General features: G+C 46.7%; 1 long non-coding RNA gene across 1 annotated transcript in view; it reads left to right on the forward strand.

The window, feature by feature from the left end:
- The window catches only part of LOC142660708 (uncharacterized), a 116,214-nt gene extending 101,339 nt beyond the window's left edge, over window positions 1–14,875 (forward strand). Inside the window, exon 3 of the long non-coding RNA XR_012850556.1 lies at window positions 14,734–14,875. This is a non-coding gene — a long non-coding RNA (uncharacterized LOC142660708). The remainder of the gene's footprint in view (window positions 1–14,733) is intronic.
- Window positions 14,876–18,419: the final 3,544 nt, after the last annotated feature.

Consider the following 18,419-nt stretch of genomic DNA (forward strand, 5'->3'; position numbering starts at 1 on the left):
AGCCATACAGCCCCCCCTGTAGATGACGCCATACAACCACCCCTGTAGATAACGCCATACAGCCCCCTGTAGATAACGCCATACAGCCCCCTCTGTAGATAACGCCATACAGACCCCCCTGTAGATAACGCAATACAGACCCCCCTGTAGATAATGCCATACAGTTCCCTCTGTAGATAACACCATACAGCCCCCTGTAGATAACGCCATACAGCCCCCTTTGTAGATATCTACAGAGGGTGCTGTATGGCGTTATCTACAGGGGGGGTTGTATGGCGTTATCTACAGAGGGTGCTGTATGGCGTTATCTACAGAGGGTGCTGTATGGCGTTATCTACAGGGGGCTGTATGGCATTATCTACAGGGGGCTGTATGGCGTTCTCTACAGGGGAGACTGTATGGCGTTATCTACAGGGGGTATGTATGGCGTTATCTACAGGGGGGACTGTATGGCGTTATCTACAGGGGGGACTCTGTATGGCGTTATCTACAGAGGGGTCTGTATGGCGTTATCTACAGGGGGACTGTATGGCGTTATCTACAGGGGGGTCTGTATGGCGTTATCTACAGGGGGCTGTATGGCGTTATCTACAGAGGGGGATGTATGGCGTTATCTACAGGGGGACTGTATGGCGTTATCTACAGGGGGCTGTATGGCGTTATCTACAGGGGGGACTGTATGGCGTTATCTACAGGGGGGGTCTGTATGGCGTTATCTACAGGGGGGTCTGTATGGCGTTATCTACAGGGGGGGTTTGTATGGCGTTATCTACAGGGGGGGTCTGTATGGTGTTCCCTAGAGGGCGGGGGCTGTATGGCGTTCCCTACAGGGGGGCTGTATGGCGTTCCCTACAGGGGGGCTGTATGGCGTTCTCTACAGGGGGGGCTGTATGGTGTTCTCTACAGGGGGGGCTGTATGGCGTTCTCTACAGGGGGGGGCTGTATGGCATTCCCTACAGGGGGGCTGTATGGCGTTCTCTACAGGGGGGCTGCATGGCGTTCCCTACAGAGGGGGCTGTATGGCGTTCTCTACAGGGGGGGCTGTATGGTGTTCCCTACAGGGGGCAGTATGGCATACAGCCCCCCCCCCTCCTGTAGGTAACGCCATACAGCCCCCCTGTAGGGAACGCCATACAGAGCCCCCCCCTGTAGGGAACACCATACAGAGCCCCCCCTGTAGGGAATGCCATACAGAGCCCCCCCTGTAGGGAACGCCATACAGAGCCCCCCCCCCCCTGTTGGGAACGCCATACAGCGCCCCCCCCCCTATAGGGAACGCCATACAGTGCCCCCCCTGTAGGGAACGCCATACAGAGCCCCCCCTGTAGGGAACACCATACAGAGCCCCCCCCCCCTGTAGGGAACGCCATACAGAGCCCCCCCCTGTAGGGAACGCCATACAGCGCCCCCCCTGTAGGGAACGCCATATGGCGCCCCCCCCCCTGTAGGGAACGCCATACAGTGTCCCCCTTCCCAAAAAAATGTGACCTACAGCGTGCCCGACAAAAGACATGTATCCCCTATCCACAGGATATCCACAGGATAGGGGATACATGTGTGATCGCTGGCAGCGATAGGGAGAACGGGGGACCGAAAGTCCCCCAAGTTTCTCCATGACTAACCTCTGACTTCCGGCGTCTGCGCAGCTCACTAAAAATGAAAGGAGCGCTAGTTACGCATGCGCACAAGCGCGACCGGCGCTCCATTCATTTCTACGGAGCTGCCGACACAGACCCCGGAAGTCTGAGGTTTGTGATGGAGTACTTCAGGGGACTTTCAGTCCCCCGTTCTCCCTATCGCTGCCGACGATCACACATGTATCCCCTATCCTGTGGATATCCTGTGGATAGGGGATACATGTCTTTTGTTTAATGGCAGAGCGGGGAGATACCTCCCTGCTCTGCTGTACTGTTCAGTGGTGTCCCGCTGTAGCAGCCATAGCGGCTGCTAGCGGAGCCTGCGGCCATGGTGGGGGCCCGTGCCAGCGGGCGACACGGGCCCCCTCATGCCACGGGCCCTGTAGCAGTCGCTACTGCTGCTACGGCGGTAGTTACGCCACTGGTCCTAGTACAAGAGTACCTTTGATAGTCCAGATAGTAACGGAGGCTCAGCACAGATGAACCTGCAGACACCAGACATGGTGTATATCAGCAGGCGTGACAGGTGGCACAACATGACTCCAACTCTCTAAGGGCAGATTCAGACGAACGTTGCGTTTTTGCGCGCGCAAACAACGCTGCGTTTTGCGCGCGCAAAAACCATTTGACAGCTGCGTGTGTCATCCGTGTATGATGCGCGGCTGCGTGATTTTCGCGCGGCCGCCATCATAGAGATGAGGCTAGTCGACGCCCGTCACTGTCCAAGGTGCTGAAAGAGCTAACTGATCGGCAGTAACTCTTTCAGCACCCTCGACAGTGAATGCCGAACACAATATCGAGAAACCTGTTAAAAAAAAAGTTCGTACTTACCGAGAACTTCCCTCCCGGCCGTTGCCTTGGTGACGCGTCCTTGGTGACGCGCCTCTCTTGACATCGGGCCCCACCTCCCTGGATGACGCGGCAGTCCATGTGACCGCTGCAGCCTGTGCTTGGCCTGTGATTGGCTGGAGCTGTCACTTGGACTGAATTGTCATCCCGGGAGGTCAGACTGGAGGAAGAAGCCGGGAGTTATCGGTAAGTCAGAACTTCGTTTTTTTTTACAGGTTCATGTTTATTGGGATCGGTAGTCACTGTCCATGGTGCTGAAACAGTTTAACTCTTTCAGCACCCTGGACAGTGACTATCTCCTGACCGGAAATTTTTTGCCAGGTTCGGACAAAACTAGTTCGGCCGAACCCGGTGAAGTTCGGTTCGATTGTCCGGGTTCGCTCATCTCAAAGACACTCCATTTGGATGTTTGGAAACAGAAAAGCACGTGGTGCTTTTCTGTTTACATTCATCCTTTTGACAGCTGGTGCGCTGTTTCAGTCGGTTCGCACGGAAGTGCTTCCGTGCGACCTGCGTGCTTTTCACGCACCCATTGACTTCAATGGATGCGTGATGCGCGAAATACGCGGAGATATTGAACCTGTCGCGTTTTGTACGCAGCGAACAAACGCTGCGCACAAATCACGCACTGTTTGAACTGCCCCATTGACTTCTATAGGGCTGTGCGTGGCGCGCGAAAAATACGCAGCCTGCACGCACGAAAATCACGCTCGTGTGAATCCCCCCTAAGGCACAGGAACAAATATAGCATAGGATACAGGTAGCAGGGCACGGGAACAACGGGAACAGGATAACACTAATGGACCATTTGCTAAGACTAACATGGGTAAACACAAGAACGCTCTGGCAAAGAGTGGAAGGGCAGAGCCATTTTTATAGTCCAGGGTGATCATGGGTTAACTACAGATTTTACTCATGTGTGTGCACTGGCCCTTTAAGGCCGGACCCGAGCGTGCACACGCACCCTACGGGAACCAGTGCAGCAGTGCGGAAGTGAGTGCCAGCGTCTCTCAGGAGGGAGATGCCGCCCGCCACTCAATCGCCATGGCCGTGGCCGTCAGGGTGCAAGTAAGAACGATAGTCTGCGGCTGTGGATGTTACAGGGCACTCCCTCCGTCTGGAGAAAAAAAGGTTCAATCTGCAGAGGTGACAAGTCTTCTTTACTGTGAGAACTGTGAATCTATGGAATAGTCTACCGCAGGAGCTGGTCACAATAGCTACAGTAGAAGGCTTTATAAAAGGCTTAGATAATTTCCCAGAACTAAAAAATATGAGCTCCTATATGAATGTGTAGAATGTTTGTTTTATCTCTTACCTTTTTCCCATCCCTTGGTTGAACTTGATGGACATATGTATTTTTTCAACCGTACTAACTTTGTAACTATGTAATACCTAGAGCATGCTGTCTATTTTTGTGCCACTGACCCCAAAAACACTACAAAACGCTAAAAGCCAAAATGATATGTATATAGACATTATAGTATTTTACTATGAACGTAAAAGTAACATCTAGTCGCAATCTTTTTGACAAAAATTAAGGCAAAAAAACAAAGCAATATCATTCTTTGCTATTGATAGGTAAGTATGAGTGGTGGCAAAAAAGCTACTTTTCTCTACTCTGCCACTAGAAAGAGCAATTGTGCAGTAGTTACTCACAGTGGCGGATTAAGTAGACTATAGGCCCTGGGCTGTTCCACAAACTTGGGCCCCCCTTCCCCACCGCCGCTCTGCCGTGTCTATAGGGAACACCACCTTTCTGTGAGAGCATTGACAAATAGTTGTTACGATTCTCCTTGTCAAAGGGCTGTGTCCCTATATAATGACAGTCTCCAACCATCGCTGACAGTCAAGGGCGTAGCTAAAGGCTCATGGGCCCCGATGCAAAAATTCTTACTGGGCCCCCCCCCCCCCCACAAACTTCTCATGGCCGACGGTCTCCTAAGTGACCCAACAATGCAGCACTAGCAGCCGGGGGCGTCACTAAGGCTGGGTTCACACACCCTACTTACGGACGTAATTCGGGCGTTTTAGCATTGAATTACGTCCGAAAATGCGGCTCAAAAGCGTTGGCAAACATCTGCCCATTCATTTGAATGGGTCTTACGATGTTCTGTGCCGACGGTCATTTTTTTTTACGCGCCGCTGTCAAAAGGCGGCGCGTAAAAAAGACGCCCGCGTCAAAGAAGTGCCTGTCACTTCTTCAGACGTAAACAGAGCCGTTTTCCATGGACTCCATAGAAAAACAGCTCCAATTACATCCGTAATGGACGCAGTGAAAGACACCTGCACATGCTATTACGGCTGAAATTACGGTGCTGTTTTCTCCTGAAAACAGCAGCGTAATTTCAGCCGTAACAGACGCTGCCGTGTGAAGATACCCTCAGGGCTTAAAATGTCAGGGGAAATAGCCCCAATACATATGTGTCCGCCCAAAAAAAAGTGTGTATATGAGACAGCATAGCATATCTATAGCACTACGACCCTATAAACTATGGATAGGATTAGATACAGTGGCTCAGCAGACAGTATCACACATGATAGGATTAGATACAGTGGCTCAGAAGGCAGTATCACACATGATAGGATTAGATATAGTGGCCCAGCAGACAGTATCACACGTGATAGGATTAGATAGTGGCTCAGCAGACAGTACCACACATTATAGGATTAGATACAGTGGCTCAGCAGACAGTATCACTCATGATAGGATTAGATACACAGCTCAGCAGACAGTATCACACATGATTGGATTAGATACAGTGGCTCAGCAGACAGTATCACACATGATAGGATTAGATACAGGGCTCAGCAGACTGTATCACACATGATACGATTAGATACAGGGCCCAGCAGACAGTATCACACATGATTGGATTAGATACAGGGCCCAGCTCGCTGACATTGCGGCTTCACAATCATTATGATAAATGTTTTATAATCATAATATATACATTATATGTTTGCACATGCACTTCCCTATATATATATATACACATTCTTTGCACTTTATTCATGTCAAAACTCAACATCATATTGATATAATATACATTTTCACCTTTTTTGCCCCTCACTTTTTAATCTTCAATTTTATGTGTATACTGTATAGACATGAGAAGAGGCAAAAAAAGAGTTAATACAATAAAAAGAATAACTCTTTTTACATAGTATCTATACTTATATTTATTACTTCTATGTCTTTACATATTTTTACAACAAGTTATATATATACATTTTTAATCTACATATAGTGTTTTTGGATATATGCGTGCCTGGTTCGTTATGACCTTGTACATGTTATTATACACCATGATCGATATATACATATACGAGACCCACAATTGGTCATCAGTACGATACACCTATTTATGTATTATACGGCAAAGATCGGTATATGGTATACATCATTATAACTTGCTGTTTAAATATTACCTTCGGAGCTATATAGCAACATACATCTTTTACCTGTTAAACATATCTATGTCCACCGCATTCAATTCAACATATGAGGATTTATTGATTTATGCTAAATCCTCTGTTACACTCTCTTTCTCCTCCTTGCCACCCGGTCCTGTGTTTACAACATCTCATGGGATACCTCAATTTCAGTAGTGTCTACCTGTGCGCTTGAGTCGGGAAGGAGCCCCCGCTTCCCCCAGTCCTGCGCGTCTCTATTGGGGTGGGCGTGTCTCTTCGGCGTCAGTCGCCGCTGGGTCACGCCCCCTTGATGACGCGCGTTCGGAGGTGAATGACGGGCGTCCCCGCCCCCGGCACTTGACGCCACTGTACACACACCTACGGTCCCATGTGATGTCAGATACGCTTATGATTGGTTGGCCATACACTTTAAATGAGGAGCTTCCTGCTGGAGAGACGACACCCCCGGACGAAGGCATTTCGCCGAAACGCGCGTCGGGACTGACGTTCTCTCCAAGCAGAGGACCACAATGGGTACGTTACATGTTTCCTTGCTTTGGTTTTGTTCCACCTAACTTGCCTGTATCCTGCATTGCTAGCACATCAGTGTCATTTCTGGACCACAGTTGTTCATTCTTTGTTGATAACCAATGTGCTGGTTACATTTACACCCCATCCACACATAACGCATAACAAAATTATCAATGTGATCAGGCCATTTGCACCCAGATCAAGGATATATATTCTTGACATTGTCAGGTATCCCCTTGTGTTTGTACGTTCTCTGCAAGTGTCAGACGTCTCTGTGCTTTTGCTCAGTACGACCCATCTTTTAATGTTGTATTTTTTCAATAAAAATTGTTCTATTTTTCCTATCTACTTGTGTTATTTGTGCCCTATACGCTTTTAGGTTTATACTAGTTATTTAGGGCAACACACCAAGAGTCACTTGGTTTCATCGAGGTCTAGCCTTTATATATAGGCTGCAATATAGCATATATCAATATGTATATCATTTAGACCTTTTTCCTGCATGTACCTATAGGTTTATGTAGGATTAGATACACAGCTCAGCAGACAGTATCACACATGATTGGATTAGATACAGTGGCTCAGCAGACAGTATCACACATGATAGGATTAGATACAGGGCTCAGCAGACTGTATCACACATGATACGATTAGATACAGGGCCCAGCAGACAGTATCACACATGATTGGATTAGATACAGGGCCCAGCTCGCTGACATTGCGGCTCCAGCGCTGCACCCAGGATAGGTAAGAATAATAATTTTGCTTCTTTATGTGTTACTGATTATTTTTGTGTGTTTGTGTTTTTTTTACAGGTTCGGTTGTTGGACTTCGGATTCGAGGACTTCAATGACGGCGTTTTTTTTATTCTCAATAAAATGGTTAATGAGGGTTGTGTTTTTTTATTTCAATAAAATATTTTTTCTATGTGCTTGTATCTTTTTAAACTTTATTATCACCGCCTTAGTAATGGCCGCCGGCTGATTGACAACATCCATTACTAAGGCGGGGCTTAATGTTAGCAGGTGCAGAGGCTAACACTAACCCCCATTATTACCCCGGTACCCACCGCCACCAGGGGTACTGGGAAGAGCTGGGTATGAACCAGTACCCGACCATCTGTAGTGACGGCCACGCACCGGGGTGGCCGCAAGCTGGTAGTATTAGGCTGGGGAAGGCCAAAAACAGTGACCCTTCCCACCCTGGTAATGCTGCCTGATGCTGCTGTGTTGTATCTGGCTGGTTATGAAAATTGGGGGGGACCCCACATGGTTCTTTCCAATTTTTTTTTTTTATTTTTTTTTAATGACGTGGGGTCCCCCCATTTTTCATAACCAGCCAGATACAATAAAGCAGCAGCAGCCTAGCATCACCAGGGTAGGAAGGGCCACTGTTTTTGGCCTTTCCCCTCCTGATAATACCAGCCTGCGGCCACCCCAGTGGCCGACCATCACTACAGATGGTCAGGTACTGGATCGTACCCGGCTCTTCCCAGCACCCCTGGTGGCAGTGGGTACCGGGGTAATAAAGGGGGTTAGTGTTAGCCTCTGCATCGGCTAACACTAAGCCCCGCCTTAGCAATAGATGCTGTCAATCAGCCGGCGGCCATTACTAAGGCGGTAGTAATATAGTTTAAAAAAAAACACAAAGACATAGAAAAAATATTTTATTGAAATAAAAAAAAAACCCACACAGCCCTCATTAACCATTTTATTGATAATAAAAAAAAAGCTGTAATCGAAGTAGTCCTGGAATCCGACGTAGTCCAACGACCGAACCTGTAAGAAAACACACAATAAAAACCATTAGTAACACATGTGTTAGGCTTAGATACAGGGCCCATGTGTGATACTGTCTGTGGGACCCTGTATCTAAGCCTACCACAACGTAGGCTTAGATACAGGGTCCAGCAGACAGTAATCTTATACAGTATAAGATTACTGTGTGCTGGGGCCCTGTATCTAAACCTACAGTGTGGTAGGCTTATATACAGGGCCCATCAGACAGGATCACACATGGGCCATGTATCTAAGCCTACCATGTGATTGGCTTAGATACAGGGCCCAGCAGACAGGATCACGCATGGGCCATGTATCTAAGCCTACCATGTGATTGGCTTAGATACAGGTCCCAGCAGATAGGATCACGCATGGGCCATGTATCTAAGCCTACCATGTGATTGGCTTAGATACAGGGCCCAGCAGACAGCATCACACAATCTGTGATCCTGTCTCATGGGCCCCCTAAGCCTGCTACATGGTAGGCTTAGGGGTTGTCCAGTCCCTAAACATTGATGGCCTATCCACAGGATAGGCCATCAATAGCTGATGTGTCTCTCGGGACCCGCAAATCAGCTGTTTTAAAGGGGCCGCAGCACTCGTACGAGAGCTGCTTCCCCTTCATTTCACTACTCGCTCACACTGTGAATCGCCGACACCGATTCACAGTGTGACCGGAATGAAGTGACAGGAATGAAGGGGAGCAGCTCTCGTACGAGTGCTGCGGCCCCTTCAAAACAGCTGATTGGCGGGTCCCGGGAGTCGGACCCCGCCAGTCAGGGCTAACCTTACCTTCCTCTTCGGCCGCGGCGGGAGTTCTGTCGTCTCGATGCTGTGCGCGGCGCATAGCGCTGTGACGTCATGCGCTGCGCACAGCGCTTGACGTCAGGACCTCCGCTGCGATCCGGAACCAGGAAGGTAAGTAAAGTATGTTACTATAGTAACAGGGGCCCGCGACCCGAGTTACTATAGTAACTTTTTATTGATGTGGTGCGGGGGGGCCGTGGGCCCCCCTGGCTTTGGGGCCCGGTCGCAATTGCGACCGCTGCGACCCCTATAGCTACGCCAGTGCTGACAGCATTACACTGTGCACGGAAACTTCCTCTTGACAATGGGAATGGTAACACACATTTGTCTATTAGTCCTGGGTACACAAAGTTATGTAGAATACAAGGATTTCCTACAACAGACATGTCAGGAGAGGGGACAGATCCCCAATAGATTCAGTGACTCACAAGTGACGTCTTCTCCGATGGGAGTCGTTTTCTTTTCTTCTCCATCTGACACAGACTGTTATGGCGACTTCTCCTGATGAGACATCTTTGCCCATCACTTCTGTAGCCATTTCCAGCCTCTATAGAAACACGCAAATTTATACACCAAGGCCCAGAACCATACATTAAAGGGGTTGTCCGGGCACGGACCGGTTTTTATACTGATGACCTATCGAAGGACAACCCCTTTTACTCAGACTAATACATTTGGACCCCAGACTAGATCATAGAATACATACAGACTCCAGACCTTCTAAACTATTGCAGTCCCCAGGCCCCCTAAACAAATCCAGACCCCAGTGCAAGCACCCTAAATAAATGCAGACCTCAGACAGGACCCCTAAATACAAACCCCCAGACCCGACCCTCTACACTAATAATGACCCTAAACCTTACTCCCTTAATACAGACCCCAGACCCCCTAAATGAATACAGACCCCTAAATAAAGACCCCTAAACTAATACAGAGCCTAGACCAGGCCTCCTAAATACAGACCCCATAAACTAATACAGACCCCAGACCCCTAAACCAGACCCCCTAAACTAATACAGACCCCTAAATACAGACCCTTTAAATTAATACAGACCACAGACCCCTGAATAGAGACCCCCTAAATACGGACCCCGAGACCTCAAACTAATACAGACTCCCTAAATACAGACCCTAGACCTGACTCCCTTAACTAATACAAGACCCAGACCAGACCCTCTAATCTAATACAGACCCAAGACCAGACCCCTAAATACAGACCCCTAAATAAAGACACCTAAACTAATACAGACCCTAGAACAGGCCCCCTAAATAGACCCCATAAACTAATACAGACCCCAGACCAGACCCCCTAAATACAGAACCCAGATGTCAAACTAATACAGACCCCCTAAATACAGACCCCAGACCCCTTAAACTAACACAGACCCCTAAAAATACAGACCCTAAACCACTTAAACTGATACAGACCCCAGACCCCTTAAACTAATACAGACACCAAACTTCCTAAATATAGACCAGACCCTCTAAATACAGAACCCCACACCGGACCCCCTAAATATAGACCCCTTAAACAAATCCATCCCCTTATACTTACATAGCAGCTCACCTCAGTCTTCTCAGTGGAGTCTTGCTGCTGCTCAAGGACCTGCTGTCATGTGACCAGCAGGTCTCTAAACAGTACTAAGAACTTCAGAGATGAGGTCATGTGAACTTATGTCTAAAGGTCCTTTTGCAGGACATATACTATGGCGTTTCATCGCGGTATTTTCCGCGATTCATGGCAAAATCGCGGCAAAAATGCGACAAAACCACATTGTACTTAGGGCGGACATGGGCCCCCGGGAGCCTCGGGCCCCAGGCGGCCACCCAAAATGCCCTATGATGATCCGCCATTGGTTACTCATCTGCTTCATGTTGTATAGAGTTCTGTTTTTCCACATACTCCTGGTTAATTCATGATAAAACTCCTTGACTGAACTTGAAATACCACAATGGTGAAAATCAAACTCAAAATCCTATGCAATGAAGGTTTTGCAATGCAAATTTGGAATACATAGAGCAGGACTAGTCTCCCAGGGCCCTTTTCAAAGTGTAACTACGGAGCCCAGATATAAAATGTCCATTATTATTCACAAATTGCTGGTATGGCAAAATAAAGCCCTATTCCAATGTTACCTTATATAACTGTGTAAAGGTAAAATAGAACTTTAATTCATTTTCATTTATAACGAATATAGTCTTGCCCACCACTTACTAGGGTTTTGTAAAGGGAAGTGTTTTATATATTTATATCTATGTACATGTGAGTGTAGATATATATATATTTGTCCCTCCAGAAAGGTGTATATTCATCTCCCTACCAGGTAATCAGATGGAAACCATAAACAGTGAACTAATCCAGGAAGCAGGAAGTTCCAACTGCCCTTCCATCCCCCTACTAGATAATGGTATTCCATGAGGTAGCCATGAGGCCCAGCCCCCCCCCCCCCCCCCGCCCCTTTCACGTGCATGAGCTGTGATGTCACACAGATGTGCACGGACAAGGTATAAGAGGGTCAATGGCCTCACACTTTCTCTCTTGTTCCTGCTCCCTGGCTCCACTAAGGGTCTCCTCTTCCCTCCTGGTCTGCTCTTGCCTCATGGCCCTCATGGCCCCACACCAACCTTGGACCAGATAAACTGCTAAGTATCTTATAGTACCTATACTCCCCAGTAACCCTTTCCTGCAGCCCCCACATTACCTGTACCCCTACCTGCACATTCCCGTACCCCTGGTCCCCCCACCCTTCTTGTTCCCTGTTTACCCTTGCTGCACTAAGTACCCTGAAGTTACCCTTGACCTGCACATCCCCAGGTACACAGAAACTCATTCCCCTTGTTTCTCCTTATCCTGATTATTAAACCTTAGTGTATAGGGAAAGTTATATTAGGAGGGAGTGGGACAGAAATAGTGAGCGTGTATTCTATTGTATTGTATTGTAACCTACCTGTATTCATATGTATGTTTAGGTATGCGGGTGGCAGTATAATTAGGATTGTGATACCGTGTTTATACTGTACTACGTATAGTGTGAGTATACTCAGTATATATTAATTGTTATATCCAAGAAAAAGAGACTGGAAGCAGCACTCAGCAAAAAAAATGTGAATTTATTCACCCAACACAGCAACGTTTCACTTCCTCCATGGAAGCATTTTCAAGCATGGAGGAAGTGAAACGTTGCTGTGTTGGGTGAATAAATTCACATTTTTTTGCTGAGTGCTGCTTCCAGTCTCTTTTTCTTGGATATATGCATGAGGAGCCCGTCACTCCTTGATATTTTGAAGCTAGCACCAACCGTTTCTGGCTATTGACACAGTGCTGCTCCTATGTTTGGATCTTCTATATATTAATTGTTATATGTATTGGGGTATACTGATACTATACGCTGATCGGTTACTGAGTTCTGTGTTTGATGTATTTTATATGTAATTGTGATTATTGTTAGTAATAAATATTACTCTTTATTTACTATACAATTGTATTTATTGTACGGTCTTATTCCATTGAGTAGAAGCAAAGCAAGTAGACGTTAGTATAAGGAAAAGGTAGGGGAACCAGGCATAACCCTAGTGACCCTGATTATAAAGGAGGTAATAGTGGGTGACACAAGTAGGTGAAACCCACCATTTTACCAGCCCTTTTACACACGTGTGTGTGTGTGTGTGTGTGTGTGTGTGTGTGTGTGTGTGTGTGTGTGTGTGTGTGTGTGTGTGTGTGTGTGTGTGTGTAGTGTGTATATATATATATATATACACACTACCGTTCAAAAGTTTAGGGTCACTTAGAAATTTCCTTATTTTTGAAAGAAAGGCACAGTTTGTTTCAATGAAGATAACATTAAATTAATCAGAAATACAAACTATACATTGTTAATGTGCTAAATGACTATTCTAGCTGCAAACGTCTGGTTTTTAATGCAATATCTACATAGGTGTATAGAGGCCCATTTCCAGCAACCATCACTCCAGTGTTCTAATGTTACATTGTGTTTGCTAACTGTGTTAGAAGGCTAATGGATGATTAGAAAACACTTGAAAACCCTTGTGCAATTATGTTAGCACCGCTGTAAACAGTTTTGCTGTTTAGAGGAGCTATAAAACTGACCTTCCTTTGAGCTAGTTGAGAATCTGGAGCATTACATTTGTGGGTTCGATTAAACTCTCAAAATGGCTAGAAAAAGAGAGCTTTCATGTGAAACTCGACAGTCTATTCTTGTTCTTAGAAATGAAGGCTATTCCATGCGAGAAATTGCCAAGAAACTGAAGATTTCCTACAACGGTGTGTACTACTCCCTTCAGAGGACATCACACACAGGCTCTAACCAGAGTAGAAAGAGAAGTGGGAGGCCCCGCTGCACAACTGAGCAACAAGACAAGTACATTAGAGTCTCTAGTTTGAGAAATAGACGCCTCACAGGTCCTCAACTGGCAGCTTCATTAAATAGTACCCGCAAAACGCAAGTGTCAACGTCTACAGTGAAGAGGCGACTCCCGGATGCTGGCCTTCAGGGCAGAGTGGCAAAGAAAAAGCCATATCTGAGACTGGCTAATAAAAGGAAAAGATTAATATGGGCAAAAGCACACAGACATTGGGCAGAGGAAGATTGGAAAAAAGTGTTATGGACAGACGAATCGAAGTTTGAGGTGTTTGGATCACACAGAAGAACATTTGTGAGACGCAGAACAACTGAAAAGATGATGGAAGAGTGCCTGAGGCCATCTGTCAAGCATGGTGGAGGTAATGTGATGGTCTGGGGTTGCTTTGGTACTGGTAAAGTGGGAGATTTGTACAAGGTAAAAGGGATTTTGAATAAGGAAGGCTATCACTCCATTTTGCAACGCCATGCCATACCCTGTGGACAGCGCTTGATTGGAGCCAATTTCATCCTACAACAGGACAATGACCCAAAGCACACCTCCAAATTATGCAAGAACTATTTAGGGAAGAAGCAGGCAGCTGGTATTCTATCTGTAATGGAGTGGCCAGCGCAGTCACCAGATCTCAACCCAATAGAGCTGTTGTGGGAGCCGCTTGACCGTATGGTACGCAAGAAGTTCCCATCAAGCCAATCCAACTTGTGGGAGGGGCTTCTGGAAGCATGGGGTGAAATTTCTCCTTATTACCTCAGCAAATTAACAGCTATAATGCCAAAGGTCTGCAATGCTGTAATTGCTGCAAATGGAGCATTCTTTGACGAAAGCAAAGTTTGAAGGAGAAAATTATTATTTAAAATAAAAATCATTATTTCTAACCTTGTCAATGTCTTGACTATATTTTCTAGTCATTTTGCAACTCATTTGATAAATATAAGTGTGAGTTTTCATGGAAAACACAAAACTGTCTGGGTGACCCCAAACTTTTGAACGGTAGTATATATATATATATATATATATATATATATATATATATATATATATATATATAGTCCTTTTTCAGGATTGTTCCTTATTTTTGTGGTTTCAGATATAAAATGGTTTATTATCAGTCGGTCAAGCTCTGGCTATTCCAGAGGCTATGAAATTCTATTGCAACTGTTGCAGAGTTTGCCCCTGCTTCTGATTACGTCTGTAAAACCTCTTGCGGATGTCGGCTATCAATGTTGTGTTACCAAACAGGGTCACCAGACGCTGCAAGATGACTATCTGTCATGAAGATAAGTTAGTTTACTTCCCCTTGTATACAGCATAAACATGTGCTTATTTTATTTTTTTAGGCCATTCCAACACACAGGACCCAGAAGGAGGACCAGGAATGCAGGCTGCAGGAGGAACAGAACAAAGAACAATGCGCCATCAGAGGACTTTGCAACCACAAGGAATGAGAAACACTCCCAACAAGGGGAAATATCCCCAGAAACAGTGGTAAATATATCATCCACTGTTTTGACATCGATGCAATTATTCGTCTTATCCAAAGGACTGTCATTTTGCCCAAGCCAAACTATGGATTGGTTTGGTTTAGAGTTAGACCTGTATAATTTCATTAGGAGTTTAAAATTAAATGTATGGTTTAATGCACTCGATGTAGACACTGATCATAACGATGTGGATAGTGGCTTTTGTCTGAATAGTCTGGGATTGCATAACAAAAGTAGTTTTCAGCCACCAGGACTAGAACATCCCATAGAGACATACATGGATCTAGTGAAAAAAGATATGGATAATCTACGTATAGGGTGTCAAGATGCGGGTCTGAGACACCCAAATATAACATCTATGGAAATGTTGGCTATTGATGAATTGGTGCATAACCACGATCTGACCATAAAACCCACGGACAAGGGCGGTGCGATCGTGGTTATGGACACTATTGTAACGGCTGCCGCGCCGTTCCCCGCAGTCCCCACGGCCTCTGCTCCGGTTCCGGAGCCCTCCCTCATCAGCTGCTCGTCCCGAGCTCCACTTACCCGGTACGGACGCTCTGATGGCCCTGAACGGCGTCAGGTGAGTGCAGCCATTACCTCCTTCCGCAGTCGGCATCCTCCATGTGCGGCTGCAGTCACTAGAGGGCGCGAGTGCTGACTCGTCCTGCCTTAAAGGGCCAGCGCGCGCCTTAATTCCCAGAACTTCCTATTTAAGGTTTCTCCTCCCTTCCATCCCTGCTTGTTCAACCAAGTTCCCCATGAGTTCCCTGTGCCCTAGTTCCCTGTTTCCATTCCTTCTGCCTTTTGTCTGGATTTCCCGTTACTGACCTCTGCTTGAACTTGAGTATCCTTGTCTGCCGCCTGCCTTGACCTATTGCTGCCATAACCGTTACGACGTCTGCCGCCTGCCTTGACCTATTGCTGCCATACCCGTTACGACATCTGCTGCCTGTCCTGACTTCTGCTTATCCATGCGACCGCCTCTACCCACTATGCCAAGCGTTGCCTGGGTTCCAAGCACCATCTCCCAGACGACACCGAGGATCCACGAACAAACCGGTGAGAACCGTTATAGGTTGTACACGCCATGGATCCCCTTGACACAGCCCTGCCTGACATGGCTGATATGGCTCAGGAGCTTTCTAGACAATGAGTCCGCCAAGATCAGTTGTTTCAGCTACTGCAGAATGTGTCCACTCGTTTGAACGAACTAGCGCCTCCGGCGCCTCCGATACCACCACCACCACAGCAAGCTCCTGTCTACAGTCCCGGACTTCACCTACCTACGCCTGCCCGCTATGAGGGAGACCCCAAGACCTGCAGGGGATTTGTTAACCAATGCACCATCCACTTTGAAGTCATGGCACATCATTTTTCCTCAGACCGGGCTAAGGTGGCCTATATCCTGTCCCTGCTGTCTGGAGAAGCGCTGGCTTGGGCATCGCCCTTGTGGGAGAGAAACGACACGATCATGTAAAACATTCAGAACTTTCTCTCCACGTTTAAAAGGGTGTTTGAAGAACCTGGTTGAGCCTCTTCTGCAGCGTCCTCTTTACTCAAGCTCCGACAAGGAACCTCCACTGTAGGCCAATAAGCCATTCAATTCCGCACCTTGGCTACTGAACTCCAGTGGAATAATGAGGCTTTGGTATCGACCTTCTGGGAGGGTCTGGCAGGCCGAATCAAGGATGAACTTGCTGGCCGAGACCTTCCACCGTCCTTGGATGACTTGATTACCCTAGCTAATCGTATTGATATACGTTTCCGTGAGAGACAACAGGAATCTGCTCGAGGCAATCGGACTTCACGATTGGCACCATGCTTCCAAAGACCTCTTCTTGCCTCATCTTCCTCCCAGTCGGACGAACCCATGCAGGTGGAGAGAACAAGACTCACGCCTGAGGAGCGCCAGAATAGACGCAAGTTGAATTTATGTCTGTATTGTGGTGGAAAAACGCACTTCCTCAGAGACTGTCCAGTGAGGCCGGAAAACTCCAATGCCTAGGGCAAGTAGGAGAGGCTACCCTAGATGGAATACCTTCCTCTCAGAAGATGACCATACCAGCAAAACTGTCCTTTGCAGGAACCACTTTCGACGTTCAAGCCTTCCTAGATTCCAGATCCGCTGGGAATTTTCTGTGCCAGTCCTTGGTAAATCGCTACCAAATCCCAGTGCAAAGACTCACCAATACGTTGTCCATTGCTTCTGTAGATGGGAGGCTCCTACAGGAAACTATCTATCTCGTCACCGAGCCCATTCTCCTGTTAACAGGGGCGCTGCACCAGGAACGTATCTCCTTCTATGTGTTAAAGAACTCTCTGAACCCTTTGCTTCTAGGTCTACCGTGGTTGCAGAAGCACTCTCCTGTTATTGACTGGACTGGAGGTCAAATTACCCGCTGGAATGACTTCTGTCACCAACATTGTCTACTATCTATTCGCCCACCTATGCCTCAGTCTGCAGAACCTAACTCAGTAGGACTTCCTACTCCATATAAAAGCTTCTCGGATGTCTTCTGCAAACAACAAGCTGAATCGCTGCCTCCTCACAGGCCATACGACTGTGCCATTGACCTGGTATCCAACGCCATGCCTCCCAGAGGTAGAGTCTACCCTTTGTCTTTGCCTGAGACTGAGGCCATGTCTAGGTATGTCCAAGAAAATCTGGAGAGAACAGAAATCTGGCACAGGGTTTTTCTTTGTGGGAAAAAAAGACGGCTCCCTGCGTCCTTGTATTGATTACCGAGGATTAAACAATATCACGTTAAAGAACAAGTACCCATTACCATTGATCTCAGAACTCTTTGACCGTCTACAGGGGGCGAAAATCTTCACCAAACTAGACCTTCGTGGAGCCTATAATCTCATCCGTATCTTTTTTATAACTTTTTTGCCTATCTGTTTCCGCAGGAGTATTTGGTTTCCAGGAGCGATCCCTGTTCATGAAGATGGAGTGGGATGGCTTGCGGACCTTGTCTCGATCTTACAGTATCCATTGTTATGTGGATCTGTGAGCCCGAGTGCTCGTGTGCAACAGAATAGTAAAAAATATATAGATATAAATAAAAATAATTATTATTTGCTCATATTAATTTATAGAATAATGGAATGACTGTGCACTAATCATTCACTTTGATGTAATTAGCATATTTTGCTGTACACATGTCCCTCGGAATTAATTCAATCACTGGACAGTATCGTATTTGAACTTTTGTCCGCTTTGTTGACGTGCAGACTTGTTGCTAATGGTTACCTATAGGAATGGCCCTTCTTTTCTAGTTGTTATACGTCATCTAGTTTGTAGAGGTTTGCCATTGACCTCTTATGCCTGCGCAGTAAACTATGCATCGTGTAGTTGCTATGCAACATGACACATCCGGGATGATGACACGAGCATGCGCAGTTCTGTTTGGAGGACGCCATATAGTCACACTACACATGAGTGTGGCATGAACACGGATTAGAATATCTGATTTGCATACAAGTTCAGCGATTGGTGAGTGGCCTGATAGCTCTGCCCCTACACATATGGTTAC

This window comes from Rhinoderma darwinii, chromosome 9 (assembly GCF_050947455.1).
Source record: "Rhinoderma darwinii isolate aRhiDar2 chromosome 9, aRhiDar2.hap1, whole genome shotgun sequence".
NCBI lineage: Eukaryota > Metazoa > Chordata > Amphibia > Anura > Rhinodermatidae > Rhinoderma > Rhinoderma darwinii.